The sequence below is a fragment of the Ranitomeya imitator genome, chromosome 1 (assembly GCF_032444005.1).
Source record: "Ranitomeya imitator isolate aRanImi1 chromosome 1, aRanImi1.pri, whole genome shotgun sequence".
In the NCBI taxonomy this organism is placed as follows: Eukaryota; Metazoa; Chordata; class Amphibia; order Anura; family Dendrobatidae; genus Ranitomeya; species Ranitomeya imitator.
Window position 1 is genome coordinate 230,786,735 of NC_091282.1, and position 18,071 is coordinate 230,804,805.

Sequence of the window (18,071 nt, forward strand, 5' to 3'; positions counted from 1 at the left end):
GGTGAACAGGACAAACTGCTGAACTGTGAGTGAGATGGAGGCAGAGATGTTCTGATGGATTGAGAAAGATGTGGTGTGCTCGGTGATTAAAAACATCAGGCATCTCAACTTCCATAAGATCGGATGGGCTCTCACTCACCCCGACTGTAGGGGCTAAAGAAGTGGAGGTTCAGCGGCCGGAGACCTGTGTTAGGACACTTGCCATGGTGACAGAGGACTAAGAAGCAGATGTGGCTGATGGGACAGTCGGTGTTTGGCAAGGCCTGCGAGTCCGCATTTTAGAGCAGTGTGGTTCCCAGACTCAGGCACGTTGATCATGCGGTTCAGGTATCTGAGACTTATCAGTATCACCTCCACCACCAGGGGTTAACATCTGGTGACAAGGGTCTGGATTCTGCTCAGACCCTACTCCTTCTTGCCCTGGATTCAACAGGAAAAAATATTGCGCATCAGTGCAAATGCTTTCCTCCTCTGAATCATGTGAATATTTGGACCAAACCTCTGATGCTCATAGAATAGAATGTGTGAATAGATCTGCAGACTCGCCCATCTGTGTTTCCCCATAGTCAGTTGGGCGTTTGGAAAGTTGCGATGTAGGGGAAAACAAGGGTGATTGGGGTGCTATTTCTGAGGATTGTACTGTGTGTGATGTTTAGGTGGAGGAAGAGGAGGAGAGGCCACTTGTTGCAGCGCTTGCTATCCACTGGAGTACATGCTCTTTTTGACCCTTATCTATAAGACGCACTGTGCAGCAGCCAAAAAAAGGGAATCAAGTAGCCTGTCCAGTAACAGATGTTGTCAGTTGTCTTTGGATAGGGCAAGATGGTGTTTGTTCAGTAAAACTTTCATTAACATTACCACCAAACCCACATCGAACACCGAGGCTATTCCCGCCTCCACCACGACCTCGCCTTTTCCCACTGTTGTATGTACCCTTCCCCTCTTTTATCTAGCTGTTTTACAACTTTGGCCCATACCTGTCAGTCACCTGTCACTAAATGAACAATCAGTATTTATTTTCTGAGCTTGTGTGCCTGAACAATACTTTTAGTCCCAACAATTTTGATTAGCAAATGAGGCCTCCTGGCTGCATCCCAATATTGGCTTTAATGATTTAAATTAGCAAATGAGGCCTCCTGAGTCCTGACTGCAACACAATATTAACTCAAATGATTCCGACTAGGAATTATGGACTATGGACTGCACAACACTATTAGCCATAACAATATTGATTAGCAAATGGGACCTCATGGCTGAACACCAATATTAGGCCTAATGATTTTGATTAGAAAATGTGGACTCCTGCCTGTACAACATTATTAGCACAAACTAGTTAGATGCTTGAAAGCCAATTTCACACAGTACAGTATCCTATCTAACTAGACACCATGCTGTGGTACTGAATACTATTTTGGGGACCTCTCCTCCCCTGTATTGACAGGTCATACCTGTGACTGAGGTTTAGTAAGTCTTGCATTTTCATCCCTTTTATTTCAGAACTGTTTGTACATACTTGTATTTTGTCTCCTTTGTAATATCATTTGTATCTTTTGTTAACACTGCTGATTTTTTCTGGAGTAAACTTATAAATTTGCTGGCTTTGTTCTTCTTGCTCTATAAGCCATCCGCCACATAGTCCACACAAATTCACATCACCAACGGGTGTCCGTTCCACTAGGGTTGAGCGAAACGGGTCGTTCATTTTCAAAAGTCGCCGACTTTTGGCAAAGTCGGGTTTCATGAAACCCGATCCGACCCCTGTGCGGGGTCGGCCATGCGGTACGCGACTTTCGCGCCAAAGTCGCGTTTCAATGACGCGAAAAGCGCCATTTCTCAGCCAATGAAGGTAAACGCAGAGTGTGGGCAGCGTGATGACATAGGTCCTGGTCCCCACCATCTTAGAGAAGGGCATTGCAGTGATTGGCTTGCTGTCTGCGGCGTCACAGGGGCTATAAAGGGGAGTTCCCGCCGACCGCCATGTTACTGCTGCTGATCTGAGCTTAGGGAGAGGTTGCTGCCGCTTCGTCAGAAGCAGGGATAGCGTTAGGCAGGGTCCATTAACCACCAAACCGCTTGTGCTGTAGCGATTTCCACTGCCCAACACCACCTTCGGTGTGCAGGGACAGTGGAAGCTACATTTTTTTTTTTTTCCCCTCAGTGCTGTAGCTCATTGGGCTGCCCTAGAAGGCTCCCTGATAGCTGCATTGCTGTGTGTACGCCGCTGTGCAAACCAACTGCTTTTTTCAAAGCACAAATCCTCTTGTTCCTTCCTTTCTGCACAGCTATCTTTTGGTTTGTACACACTTTTTATTTAATTTGTGCATCAGTCCACTCCTTATTGCTGCCTGCCATACCTGGCTGAGATTACTGCAGGGAGATAGTAATTGAAGGACACTCCCTGTTTTTTTTTTTTTTTTTGTGGGAGATTAAGATTGACATTTCTGCTAGAGTGTCATCCCTGTCTGTGTCATCTCTCACTCAGTGGGCCATAGAAAGCCTATTTATTTTTTTGCTTGATTTGGGTTATAAAATCTACCTGAAAAAATCACTACATCAATCAGTGGGAGAAAAATATTGGCCTCAGGGCTTGTGTGCCACTCTTGACTCCTGTGTGCATCATCACTCACTCAGTGGGCCATAGAAAGTCTATTTATTTTTTTGCTTGATTTTGGTTCTAAAATCTACCTGAAAAAATCACTACATCAATCAGTGGGAGAAAAATATTGGCCTCAGGGCTTGTGTGCCACTCCTGACTCCTATGTGCATCATCACTCACTCAGTGGGCCATAGAAAGCCCATTTTTTTTTTTTTTTGCTTTATTTGGGTTCTAAATTCTACCTGAAAAAATCAATAAATCAATCAGTGGGAGATTAATATTGGCCTTTGGGCTTGTGTGCCAGTCCTAAGCGTGCCATCTCTCTCTCTCAGATAGTGGGCCATAGAAAGCCTATTTATTTATTTTTTTTTTTATTGGGTTTATAAATTTTCCCTGGAAAAAAAAAAAAAGTGGGAGATTAATATTGGCCTCTGGGCTTGTGTGCCAGTCCTGAGCGTGCCATCTCTCTCACAAATAGTGGGCTATAGAAAGCCTATTTATTTTTTTTTTTTAGTTTTATAAATTCTCCCTTACAAAAAAAAAGGGAGATTAATATTGGCCTTTGGGCTTGTGTGCCAGTCCTAAGCGTGCCATCTCTCTCTCTCAGATAGTGGGCCATAGAAAGCCTATTTATTTATTTGTTTTTTTATTGGGTTTATAAATTTTCCCTGGAAAAAAAAAAAAGTGGGAGATTAATATTGGCCTCTGGGCTTGTGTGCCAGTCCTGACTCCTGTGTGCGTCATCTCTCACTCAGTGGGCCATAGAAAGCCTTTTTTTGTTTTATTTGTTTTCTAAATTCTCCCTGAAAAAATCATTTTATTTTCTTTGGTTTCTAAATTCTTCCTGAAAAAATCATTTTATTCTATTTTTTTTTTTTTTCCTAAAGTCTCCCTGAAAAAAAAAAAAAAAAAAACAAATCAGTGGGAGATTAATATTGCCCTTTCTGCTTGTGTGCCAGTCTTGACTCCTGGGTGTGCCATCTCTCTCTCTCTCTCTCTCTCCAATTGTGGGCCATAGAAAGCCTATTATTTTTTTTAGCTTGATTTGGGTTCCAAAATCTACCTGAAAAAATCACTACATCAATCAGTGGGAGATAAATATTGGCCTCTGGGCTTGTGTGCCACTCCTGACTCCTGTGTGCGTCATCTCTCACTCAGTGGGCCATAGAAAGCCTTTTTTTGTTTTATTTGTTTTCTAAATTCTCCCTGAAAAAAATCATTTTATTTTATTTGGTTTCTAAATTCTTCCTGAAAAAATCATTTTATTCTATTTTTTTTTCCCTAAAGTCTCCCTGAAAAAAAAAAAAAAAAAAAAAACAAATCAGTGGGAGATTAATATTGCCCTTTCTGCTTGTGTGCCAGTCTTGACTCCTGGGTGTGCCATCTCTCTCTCTCTCTCCAATTGTGGGCCATAGAAAGCCTATTATTTTTTTAGCTTGATTTGGGTTCCAAAATCTACCTGAAAAAATAACTACATCAATCAGTGGGAGATAAATATTGGCCTCTGGGCTTTTGTGCCACTCCTGACTCCTGTGTGCGTCATCTCTCACTCAGTGGGCCATAGAAAGCCTTTTTTTGTTTTATTTGTTTTCTAAATTCTCCCTGAAAAAATCATTTTATTTTCTTTGGTTTCTAAATTCTTCCTGAAAAAATCATTTTATTCTATTTTTTTTTTTCCTAAAGTCTCCCTGAAAAAAAAAAAAAAATCAAATCAGTGGGAGATTAATATTTACATTTGTGCTTCAGTGACAGTCCTGCGTGTGTGGCATCTCTCTCATTTGTTGCCACCAACAACAGAGTGTGTAACATTGTGCCTGATTTTCGTTGTGGTCTCACTCACCTGTAAAGGGGTAGCTAAGTCATACTGAAGTTATAGCTCACCGTGTAATTTGTGTGACAGCAACAAATACCGTTAGTTTGTTTACGTTTTTAAAACAATGAGGAAGTATGGTGGAAGAGGTCGTGGCCGGGGGCGTTCATTGTCAGCTGGTAATGAGGGTAGTGGTAGTGGTGGAGCATCAGCTGGTCGTGGGAAAAAAAATATTGCACCTAAGTCTGGAGCTGTGGAGTCGTCGTCTGGCTACACAAGGCCTCGAACGCTCCCTTTTCTGGGAGTAGGAAAACCGCTTTTAAAGCCGGAGCAGCAAGAGCAAGTTTTGGCTTATCTTGCTGACTCAGCCTCTAGCTCTTTTGCCTCCTCTCGTGAAACTGGTAAATGTCAAAGCAGCGCGTCGTTAGTGGATGTTCACGGTCAGGGACAAGTCGCTTCCTTGTCCTCTTCAGCAAAAACAACAACAGAGAAGAATGCAGCAGGCGACACAACGGGTTACTCCATGGAGCTCTTTACACATACCGTCCCTGGCTTAGAAAGTGAAGCAGTTAACAGTCCATGCCCATTACAAGTTGAATCTGACATGGAGTGCACTGATGCACAGCCACAGCCAGACTACTATGCTGGTCCTTTGACTCAGACCACAACATTGCCCTCGCAGGGTGCTGATCAATAATCAGACCCTGATGAGACTATGTTGCCCCATCACGAACGCCATACCACCGACCGACACGGTGACACAGACGAAGTTGCACACGAGCTACAAGAAGAGGTAATAGATGACCCAGTTCTTGACCCCGATTGGCAGCCATTGGGGGAACAGGGTGCAGGCGGCAGCAGTTCTGAAGCGGAGGAGGAGGGGCCGCAGCAGGCATCAACATCGCAACAGGTTCCATCTGCCGGGCCCGTATCTTGCCCAAAACGCGTGGCAAAGCTAAAACCTGTTGGAGGACAGCGTGGCCATCCGGTTAAAGCTCAGTCTGCAATGCCTGAAAAGGTATCCGATGCTAGAAAGAGTGCAGTCTGGCATTTTTTTAAACAACATCCAATTGATCAGCGCAAAGTCATCTGTCAAAAATGTTCAACTACCTTAAGCAGAGGACAGAATCTGAAAAGTCTCAATACAAGTTGCATGCATAGACATTTAACCACCATGCATTTGCAAGCCTGGACTAACTACCAAACGTCCCTTAAGGTTGTAGCACCCTCGGCCAATGAAGCTAGTCAGCAACGCAACATCCCTTCCGGCAGTGTAGGGCCACCATTTTCCGCACCACCTGCAGTATCTGTGCAGGTTTCTTTGCCAGGCCAAAGCCGTCAGGGTCAGGGAATCACCAGTTTCGTAGTAGGAAACACTGCATCTAGGGCACCGGTGGCAACAATACCATCTCCCACCGTCTCTCAGTCTGCCATGTCCACCGGCACCCCCGCTAGTTCCACGATCTCCAGCTCTCCAGTCCAGCTCACCCTACATGAGACTATGGTTAGAAAAAGGAAGTACTTAGCCTCGCATCCGCATACACAGGGTTTGAACGCACACATAGCTAGACTAATCTCGTTAGAGATGATGCCCTACCGGTTAGTTGAAAGCGAAGCTTTCAAAGCCCTGATGGACTACGCTGTACCACGCTACGAGCTACCCAGTCGACACTTTTTTTCCAGAAAAGCCATCCCAGCCCTCCACCAGCATGTTAAAGAGCGCATCGTCCATGCACTCAGGCAATCTGTGAGCACAAAGGTGCACCTGACAACAGATGCATGGACCAGTAGGCATGGCCAGGGACGTTACGTGTCCATCACGGCACACTGGGTAAATGTGGTGGATGCAGGGTCCACAGGGGACAGCAAGTTTGGGACAGTTCTGCCTAGCCCACGGTCTAGGAAACAATTGGCTGTAGCCATTCGCACCCCCTCCTCCTCCTCTTCGTCCTCCTGAAGAAGCGAGAGCTCGTCCACAGACCGCAGTCGCACAACCACTCCATCCGCAGCTGCCACTGTTGCACACCAGGTCTCCCATTATGGGGCAGCTACTGGCAAACGTCAGCAGGCTGTATTGGCTATGAAGTGTTTGGGCGACAACAGACACACCGCGGAAGTTCTGTCCGAGTTCTTGCAGAAAGAAACGCAGTCGTGGCTGGGCACTGTAGATCTTGAGGCAGGCAAGGTAGTGAGTGATAACGGAAGGAATTTCATGGCTGCCATCTCCCTTTCCCAACTGAAACACATTCCTTGCCTGGCTCACACCTTACACCTGGTGGTGCAGTGCTTCCTGAAAAGTTATCCGGGGTTATCCGACCTGCTCCTCAAAGTGCGTGGACTTTGCTCACATATCCGCCGTTCGCCCGTACACTCCAGCCGTATGCAGACCTATCAGCGTTCTTTGAACCTTCCCCAGCATCGCCTAATCATAGACGTTGCAACAAGGTGGAACTCAACACTGCACATGCTTCAGAGACTGTGTGAACAGAGGCGGGCTGTTATGTTTTTGTGGGAGGATACACATACACAGGCAGGCAGTAGGATGGCAGACATGGAGTTGTCAGGTGTGCAGTGGTCGAAGATTCAAGACATGTGTCAAGTCCTTCAGTGTTTTGAGGAATGCACACGGCTGGTTAGTGCAGACAACGCCATAATAAGCATGAGCATCCCCCTAATGCGTCTGCTGATGCAAAGTTTGACGCACATAAAGGATCAGGCGTCTGCAGCTGAGGAAGAGGAAAGCCTTGATGACAGTCAGCCATTGTCTGGCCAGGGCAGTGTACAGGACGAGGTAGCGGGCGAAGAGGAGGAGGAGGATGATGGGGATGATTATATTTTTAATGAGGAAGCTTTTCCGGGGCCACTGGAAATTGGTGGCGCGGCAAGGCCGGGTTCTGGTTTTTTGAGGGACACAAGTGACGTTGATTTGCCTGAAACTGCCCCTCAACCAAGCACAACCGCAGATTTGAGAACTGGAACTTTGGCCCACATGGCGGATTATGCCTTACGTATCCTCAAAAGGGACACACGCATAACTAAAATGATGAATGATGACGATTACTGGTTGGCCTGCCTCCTTGATCCTCGCTATAAAGGCAAATTGCAAAATATAATGCCACATGAGAACTTGGAACTAATATTAGCAACCAAACAATCAACTCTTGTTGACCGTTTGCTTCTGGCATTCCCTGCACACAGCGCCCGTGATCGTTCTCACACGAGCTGCAGGGGCCAGCAGACCAGAGGAGTTAGAGGGGCAGAAATCAGAAGTGGCGTTGGCCAGAGGGGTTTTCTGACCAGGTTGTGGAGTGATTTTGCTATGACCGCAGACAGGGCAGGTACTGCAGCATCAATTCAAAGTGACAGGAGACAACATTTGTCCAGTATGGTTACAAACTATTTTTCATCCCTTATCGATGTTCTCCCTCAACCGTCATTCCCATTTGATTACTGGGCATCAAAATTAGACACCTGGCCAGAATTGGCAGAATATGCATTGCAGGAGTTGCTTGCCCGGCAGCTAGTGTCCTATCAGAAAGAGTATTCAGTGCTGCAGGTTTAATACTAACAGAAAAAAGGACTCGTCTGGCTACCCAAAATGTAGATGATCTAACCTTCATTAAAATGAACCACAACTGGATTTCGAAATCTTTTGCCCCACCTTCCCGGCTGACACATAGCTTTCCTATGAAAAGGTCTTGCCTGTGGACTATTCTGAATGCCTTTTCCAATCTCGTAATTTTCTGCACCTGATTGTCCAGCATACGACATGTTTACACCTCACTAAATGGCCAAACTCCCCACACGGGACCGTGGTATCGACACTTGGCGACAGCACCCGTGAGAGTGCAGTTTGTCTGAAGAGGTGGGTGAGCCCGCTTTTGGTCGACGGCACTGCCACTGGGTCCCTCCTAGTACAATAAAGTGTCTCTGGCGGTGGTGGTGCGCACCCAACGTCAGACACACCGTTGTAATATGAGGGGCCCTGGGCCTGTACCGCCGGCCACAAGACAGTTTCCCCCCACCCCAGCTCAAACAGTGCTCTACCACTTGCAAAATTATCTCACAGCTCCACCAATGTTTAGTCTATGCGCTGACATCCTTCAATGCCTGCCACTGACAATACCATTGTATTGACATTTTTGTTATGTTAGGCCTTCGATGCCTGTCTGTGGTCACTCCTTCCACTAGGCCTCCACTGACCACACCACTGCTGCCCGTGTACCCCTGGAACCAATTTAAAATTGCCTACAGCCATGTGTTATTATTTTAGGCCTTCGATGCCTGTCTGCGGTCACTCCTTCCACTAGGCCTCCACTGACCACACCACTGCTGCCCGTGTACCCCTGGAACCAATTTAGAATTGCCTACAGCCATGTGTTATTATTTTAGGCCTTCGATGCCTGTCTGCGGTCACTCCTTCCACTAGGCCTCCACTGACCACACCACTGCTGCCCGTGTACCCCTGGAACCAATTTAAAATTGCCTACAGCCAGCCCAATTTTTTTATTTTAGGCCTTCGATGCCTGTCTGCGGTCCATTCTTTCAACTACTACTACACTGACCAGGGCACTGCTGCCCGTGTACCCCTGGAACCAATTTAAAATTGCCTACAGCCATGTGTTATTATTTTAGGCCTTCGATGCCTGTCTGCGGTGACTCCTTCCACTAGGCCTCCACTGACCACACCACTGCTGCCCGTGTACCCCTGGAACCAATTTAAAATTGCCTACAGCCATGTGTTATTATTTTAGGCCTTCGATGCCTGTCTGCGGTGACTCCTTCCACTAGGCCTCCACTGACCACACCACTGCTGCCCGTGTACCCCTGGAACCAATTTAAAATTGCCTACAGCCATGTGTTATTATTTTAGGCCTTCGATGCCTGTCTGCGGTCACTCCTTCCACTAGGCCTCCACTGACCACACCACTGCTGCCCGTGTACCCCTGGAACCAATTTAAAATTGCCTACAGCCATGTGTTATTATTTTAGGCCTTCGATGCCTGTCTGCGGTCACTCCTTCCACTAGGCCTCCACTGACCACACCACTGCTGCCCGTGTACCCCTGGAACCAACATCAGAAAATATAAAAATAAGTATTTTGCTTATAAAAAAGAAAATACTGGAGAGATATCAAATGCAGACATTTTAACATTAAAAACAAACACATACAACAAAAATCTGGTACAGTACTAAAAATGGCCACCAGCTACAATAACTTTCTCCTGCAAGTAGTTAACTGAAAGGTTTTTTCAATTTTAAACACAGATATGGCATCCACCGAGTGTTGTCCTGTCGCGTCTTCTTTATATTATTGCCAAGAAGATGCAAAACAATGAAAATAATAAAATCATTATTTACCAAAAAAATAGAGTAAGTCAAAACCACATTGCAAATAAACATTCATTACAAATAAAGAAGCAGGGCGCGTCCGAGGGTGAGTATATACCTAATAAGAATAAAATCACCCTCGGACGCGCCCTGCTTCTTTCCGACAGCCTTCCTTCCTAAGAATCAGCCCTTCCGTGGTGTAGAGAGAGGGTTTGTTACACTCCAAGGTGTTCCCCAGGTTGCCTTTCCTGAGCTTCGATCTTCCGGCTCTCGTTTAGTAGTTGTTGGAAACTACGCTGCATTGGGCCTACAAATTGGGTATGGGGTGTAGAGAGATGGTGTGTTCCACTCCAAGGTGTTCCCCACGTTGCCTTTCCTGAGCTTCGATCTTCCGGCTCTCGTTTAGTAGTTGTTGGAAACTACGCTGCATTAGGCCTACAAATTGGGTATGGGGTGTAGAGAGATGGTGTGTTCCACTGTAGAGAGATGGTGTGTTCCACTCCAAGGTGTTCCCCAGGTTTCCTCTCCATTGCTTCGATCTTCCGGCTCTCGTTTAGTAGTTGTTGGAAACTACGCTGCATTAGGCCTACAAATTGGGTATGGGGTGTAGAGAGATGGTGTGTTACACTCCAAGGTGTTCCCCAGGTTTCCTCTCCATTGCTTCGATCTTCCGGCTCTCGTTTAGTAGTTGTTGGAAACTACGCTGCATTAGGCCTACAAATTGGGTATGGGGTATAGAGAGATGGTGTGTTACACTCCAAGGTGTTCCCCAGGTTGCCTTTCCTGAGCTTCGATCTTCCGGCTCTCGTTTAGTAGTTGTTGGAAACTACGCTGCATTGGGCCTACAAATTGGGTATGGGGTGTAGAGAGATGGTGTGTTCCACTCCAAGGTGTTCCCCACGTTGCCTTTCCTGAGCTTCGATCTTCCGGCTCTCGTTTAGTAGTTGTTGGAAACTACGCTGCATTAGGCCTACAAATTGGGTATGGGGTGTAGAGAGATGGTGTGTTCCACTGTAGAGAGATGGTGTGTTCCACTCCAAGGTGTTCCCCAGGTTTCCTCTCCATTGCTTCGATCTTCCGGCTCTCGTTTAGTAGTTGTTGGAAACTACGCTGCATTAGGCCTACAAATTGGGTATGGGGTGTAGAGAGATGGTGTGTTACACTCCAAGGTGTTCCCCAGGTTTCCTCTCCATTGCTTCGATCTTCCGGCTTTCGTTTAGTAGTTGTTGGAAACTACGCTGCATTAGGCCTACAAATTGGGTATGGGGTGTAGAGAGATGGTGTGTTACACTCCAAGGTGTTCCCCAGGTTGCCTTTCCTGAGCTTCGATCTTCCGGCTCTCGTTTAGTAGTTGTTGGAAACTACGCTGCATTGGGCCTACAAATTGGGTATGGGGTGTAGAGAGATGGTGTGTTCCACTCCAAGGTGTTCCCCACGTTGCCTTTCCTGAGCTTCGATCTTCCGGCTCTCATTTAGTAGTTGTTGGAAACTACGCTGCATTAGGCCTACAAATTGGGTATGGGGTGTAGAGAAATGGTGTGTTACACTCCAAGGTGTTCCCCAGGTTGCCTTTCCTGAGCTTCGATCTTCCGGCTCTCGTTTAGTAGTTGTTGGAAACTACGCTGCATTGGGCCTACAAATTGGGTATGGGGTGTAGAGAGATGGTGTGTTCCACTCCAAGGTGTTCCCCACGTTGCCTTTCCTGAGCTTCGATCTTCCGGCTCTCGTTTAGTAGTTGTTGGAAACTACGCTGCATTAGGCCTACAAATTGGGTATGGGGTGTAGAGAGATGGTGTGTTCCACTGTAGAGAGATGGTGTGTTCCACTCCAAGGTGTTCCCCAGGTTTCCTCTCCATTGCTTCGATCTTCCGGCTCTCGTTTAGTAGTTGTTGGAAACTATGCTGCATTAGGCCTACAAATTGGGTATGGGGTGTAGAGAGATGGTGTGTTACACTCCAAGGTGTTCCCCAGGTTTCCTCTCCATTGCTTCGATCTTCCGGCTCTCGTTTAGTAGTTGTTGGAAACGACGCTGCATTAGGCCTACAAATTGGGTATGGGGTGTAGAGAGATGGTGTGTTACACTCCAAGGTGTTCCCCAGGTTGCCTTTCCTGAGCTTCGATCTTCCGGCTCTCGTTTAGTAGTTGTTGGAAACTACGCTGCATTGGGCCTACAAATTGGGTATGGGGTGTAGAGAGATGGTGTGTTCCACTCCAAGGTGTTCTCCAGGTTGCCTTTCCTGAACTTCTATCTTCAGGCTCTCATTAAATTGTGGTTAAACGGAACAACTGCATTTGGCGTACTAGTTGGTTTGGGGCCTACTATCGGTGTCTGCCGCTCCTTGCTGTTCTCCTGGTTTCCTGTCCTGAAATTCCGTTTTCAGGCGCTCGTTAAGTAGTTGTTAATGTTAGACTGCATTTGGCCTACTAGTTGGGTTGGGGCCTACTATCGGTGTCTGCCACTCCTTGCTGTTCTCCTCCACTGAACAAAGCTGTGCCGCCTGTTTACTACTGTTGCCAATTTTGAACTGCATTTCGACTACTTACTGATTTGGGCCTACTCTCTGTGTCAGCCTCTCATTCCAGTTGTCCTCCACTGCAATGCCCCCTGATTAGTCCTGTGTTACCAATTTTGAACTGCATTTAGCCCACTTTATTCTTTGGGCCTATATCTGTGTTTCCTCCTCATCCTGCCCATTGCCCAGCCAGTGATAGATGAGTCTGCTGGTACATTGACCCATAACGCAACATTTCCCGTGCACGCTACACTGCAAGATTGTGACCCTGCTGAAAGTCAGGTCCCCCTTCCCACATACCATACCACCTTACACGGGGACAAACAGGAAGGTGCAGATGAAAGTGCAGGTTCCTTCATCAGGTGGGGGGAGGAATACTAGTTGGCGACGTCACTGGCACAGGGCCTCTCATGGTACGCAAAAGTGTTGCTGCCTGTGGGAGGCGCCCCCGCCGTGCAAACACACCGCTGTACTTTGAGGGGCCCTGTGCCAGTGCCAATGCCAACGAGTGGGCCCCCCCTGCTTGCTCAGGTTCACAGCACTTGCAAAGTTGAAATACTTACCTCTCCCTGCTCCACTGCCGTGACGTGGTCCAGATTTCCTGGGCCCACTAATTACTTGAACCAGCCCTACCCACCACAACTTTAGCCAAATGACCCCCAATTTCAAATGCCTTCCAATTATTATAAGGTAAATTACGGTTGACAAGCTTCATTAAGAAGAATGGATGGTTTTGACATTAAAATGGGCACTCTAGGTGTTTTCCTGGCCCCCACTCACTGCCGACTATGCTGCCCCATTGACTTGCATTGGGTTTCGTGTTTCGGTCGATCCCGACTTTACGTCATAATCGGCCGATTTCACTCGACCCGACTTTTGAGATAGTCGGGTTTCGCGAAACCCGGCTCGACTCTAAAAAGGTCAAGGTCGCTCAACTCTACGTTCCACCTATAAGAGGTCAGTGGTGGCAGTCTAGTTTTCGTATTTATGTGTTGTTGGGGACTGGGTGGTGACTGGATCGAGGTATATATGTGTTCCTATCAGGAACCGGTTGTATATATACATTTCGTCACATCACGTGCGGCAATATCCAACATAAATTAGAGCAGCTGCGCTCACTTTCTTATCCTCTGTCAACACCCTTATTGGCCAGCAAGGTAAAGGGGCGCCAGAGAGCTGCAAGTTCATGACTGAAAGTGAAGGTTTTCGTGACAGTGACAGTTCACCATCATCAGCCCTTCCACTTCCCCATCCCTTAACGCACGCCTTGCACATTTTATAATTTCTAGGTCTCTTGAAGCCAAGTTTGTTTTTGCTAGAAGAAAAATATTGGTCACCTGCAGCAATAAATGGTTTTTGTGAGTTTACTTCGCCGTAATGTAACAGAAAGAAAGCAAAAGTAAGTGGATGACAATCAATCCAGAAAAATGTTTCAATGCTTTTTTCAGTCTTAGAGATGACAGAAATGTTCACAGACCATGTAAGACTGTATGGCTAAGAAATGGAAGACTACAACATTTTTAAAATCTTTTTCTCAGTTTTAAAGATCACAGAACTGTGCATAGACCACGTAATACTGTATGGCTGACAAATTGAAACCTACAACATTTTTAACATTTTTTTGTTCAGTTTTAGAGATCAAAGAAATGTTCACAGACCACGTAACACTATATGGCTGAGAAATTTTTTTGAAAGCGTTTTTAAGTTTTAGAGATCACAAAAATGTTCACAGACCATGTAACACTTTATAGCTGAGAAATGGAAACCTACACATTCTTTAAAAGCATTTATTTACATTTTATAGATCACAGAAATGTTCACAGACCATGTAAAACTATATGCCTGAGAAATGGAAGCCTACAACAATTTTAAAAGTTTTTTTTTCAGTTTTCGAGATCACTGAAATGCATTCCACACTGGAATTTTGTATGGCTGAGAAATGTAACCCAGGAAAATGTTTCAACAATTTTGGGTTTGCTATATATATCACAAAAAGGACCTCAAAGCAAAAGCACATAATGCTTGATGAATCAAAATATATTAAATTTTTTCATCCCCCACAAAACAAGCTGCAGCTATATATTTGCCAACAGACTGCACAGACATTATCCCTGTCGACAGACTGGATTCTCTCACTCTCCCTGCTCCTGCAACTCTCTCTCCCTAGGCTAAAGGCAGATTGTATGAGATACAAACAGCAAAGCAAGCGATTAGCCCTTAGAAGGGCTGTTAGTATGATGGCTCAGCTTCAGCACCAGTATCAAGACTACAGGCTCCTGATTCATTTTAGTATGCACACAGGCGTAGACAAACACTCTCTCCCTCCAATATGAAGTGTCACAGAGATGTGCAATGGTGTCAGTGTGCCAAACCAGACAGTGCCTGTCCTTTCATAATGCCTGATGAAGTTAAACAGCCAATCACAGTAATGCTACAACCAAGAATACGGCGTATGCCATTGAAACGCGTTGTGGTTCTACCTAAACTGGTGTCTGTGTCATTCATCCTGCGCTCCTGAAACCGGTCTTTTTTTTCCCTATATCTGCAAGCAATATCCTCCATCGGGGGTATCCGTCTGGAGCTGCGGGGTCTCGGGTGCCTACCTCCCCCTTCCTGGGACTGACGCTAGCGCTCCATGCACAAACCACTAACCACTGTTCTATACAGCATTACAGTGACTCACATGCAGTCTCTGCATGGTTATTGGCTGTGTGACAGGTGTCAAATATGCGTGGTGGGGATTCCATTTCTACATCGAGCACCACCTATTTCTCATTGAGAAACAAGTATATCCGAGCACCCTGATACTTGAGTGATAACCGACTATCACTGAGCATGTTCGCTCATCTCTTTTAAATGCGTGTATATATGCATGTAATATAGTGTGAGTGTATTTATATTCTCACCTACCTCTGCTCTCTCCAGTGACCAGTGCCATTCTTTTCCGGTTCTCAGTGATGCCACCACAATTACGACTTGTCTGCTCACTCTATGCTCTATGCTTGAGTCTCTTTTAATCTTCACACAGTAAGAGTAAGGAGACTTGTTCTGATGCTATATAGATTGATATAGTAAAAGTCACTTTCAGGTCGCGCAGAGTGCAGCTTGACCCCGACTTCCTGATGACGTCACTCAGTTGATGAGAATAATAGCGCTATATCCCAGAGAGAGCAGCAGTAGGTGAGTATATTAATATTCTCGCACTACATTACATACACATATAAACACATGCAATGAATAAAGAACTTAATAATGGGACCGCTTGTTTAAAACTCTTATTTTACTATCAGCATTATACAACAATTTTCAAATGGATTATAAAAGAAAGTACATAAGCCTCATCAAAATTTAGAGATCGATTAAATAATATATGCAGTTTATAATGTGTAGTCTGGTAACAGATCTGCTCTAAAGTTGTTTTATAATGGAAGTTAATGTCGGACATCTGCTGCATTAACTCAAAATTAAACATGTATAGGTAAAACATTTGATGTCATGTTTTCAAACAAATTCCCCAAGACTAGAGCCAAAATACGCTTAGTGAACAAGTTAATAGCAAATAAATATTATAGGAACAACTTTATTGCCAATTTCTCTTTATATTATAAGGATTATATTCCCATGTTATTTCAGTTTATGTCTTATTTTTCTTTTTTTTTTTAAACATTACAAACATAAAGGAAAATAATTGTATAATTATAAGAAACAAATTTGTTGTGTCCTATTAAAATATGTTTAATTTATTTTGTAAATCACTTTAGTATAATAATAGTTGACTGTATTTTCTAGAAGCCCTGCTGAACCACAGGGAATTTTATATGCAAAACAATCCTCCAACCTGTGTGCCTCTCAATAGTGACCTTTTCTATAGCAAGCAAGCACTAGTAATTAACAAATTAATTTCTTCCTGTGGTAGAAAAAGAGTCAGCCGAGTTATGCCAAAGAAATAACATACAAGCTTGGATAATTACAAAGAGCAATTCCATTGGTTCATTTAGGAATCCGTGAGCCGACAATGTTTATTTTAACCTGCCAACTTGAACTTCTCGTCTAAATTGCAGCTTCAACAATTGCTGGAGGTGTATTGAGTTCCTGTTAAACGATTCTGCACCAGAGATGTCTTCTTTGTTCAACCTTAAATACACTCATGATTTTTCTTTATATATTACTGTATACAGCAAGGAACAAAGGTGTAAATGAAAGACAGCAACTGACCTCTTTCTAGCAACATAATTGTATTCTCAACATTTTATTCAATTATTTCAACTACACAATGTATTACATCTTTTGATGAAAAGATTAAAGTTTTGTTTGCAGAGCTTTTCCTTATTATATCAATGTAAAAAATAATCAGTTTAGATATCTTTATTTAAATTTTATAATAATTGACCCAGTGTTTTGGGAACCTGTATTCCAACTTGCGGTTAACTACCGGTAATTGCATTCATGCATGTAATTGTAACTAGTTAATTGGGATATGACCAAATATATTCCAGTGGATTTGAATTCTACGCAAATTTGACAAAATTTGCCAGAATGTGTGGGTTTTTTTTTTTGCAATTTGCTTCCATGCGGACTCAGCAAAATAGCCACCAGAAACTTCTGGATCTGATGGGGTCTGAAAGGGTTTTGCACTCACAATTGCATAGAATTCTTCTGGGCCTTATCAGAGGCCAAGCATGTGGAGGTTCGAGAATTTTACTGTGAGCAGTGGTAATAAGAAGATGCACTGAGGACTGGATGGGTGACACTGAGGAGCGCTATGGCCAGAGAGGTGAGCGGTGAGGTGAGTATAAGAATTTTTATTTTTTGCATTTTATGTTTGCTATGCTCTGTGATCTAAAGAGAAATAATTGATTCATACTTACCCTTCTTTTTCAAATGTTTTTATTGGGATTTTAACTTTTAACTGGGAAGGTTAGGTAAGGAAGGGACGGAGGGGAAGGATAGGATATGAGGGCGGGAAAAGTAAACCCCTATAGCAGTAGGGGATATACTTACCCTTCTAACTCCAAGCTGTTCCAGCAATGCATCCTAAATGATTGTGTTTAAATTAGCTGCAGACTTCACAATCCATATACTTCATGTGACATCTGCATCTAATCACTGACTTTACTGTTACTGTATAAGACACAAAGGCCAGAGATTATCAGTCACATGGGATATATGGACTGTGACATCTATCTGTAGCCAATTTAAGTAGAACAATTAAATGTAAGGTATTGCAGCTGACTGGGGCTATAAGGGTGAGTACTGTATTTTACGGACTATAAGATGCTCTGGACCATAAGATGCACCAAAGTTTTAGAGGAGGAAAATAGGAAAAAAATGATTAAACCCATTATCAGGATCAGACAAACTAAACTAGATGTATTGGCATAAAGGAGCTGTCCTACTGGCTTTAGAGGTACCTTCACTGTAAAAATCCATAGCCTGGTTGTTTGGCACTGTGAATAGGGTCTTCGGCTCTGCTCTGGCCCCCTCAACTGTCTCTGGTGTCAGTATCTTAACATAGTAACATAGTAACATAGTTATTAAGGTTGAAGGAAGACTTTAAATCCATCTTGTTCAACCCATAGCCTAACCTAACATGCCCTAACATGCTGATCCAGAGGAAGGCAAAAAAATCCCATGTGGCAAAAAGTAAGCTCTGCATTGGGGAAAAAAATTCCTTCCCGACTCCACATACGGCAATCAGACTAGTTCCCTGGATCAACGCCCTATCAAGGAATCTAGTATATATAACCTGTAACATTATACTTTTCAAGAAAGGCATCCAGTCCCCTCTTAAATTTAAGTAATGAATCACTCATTACAACAT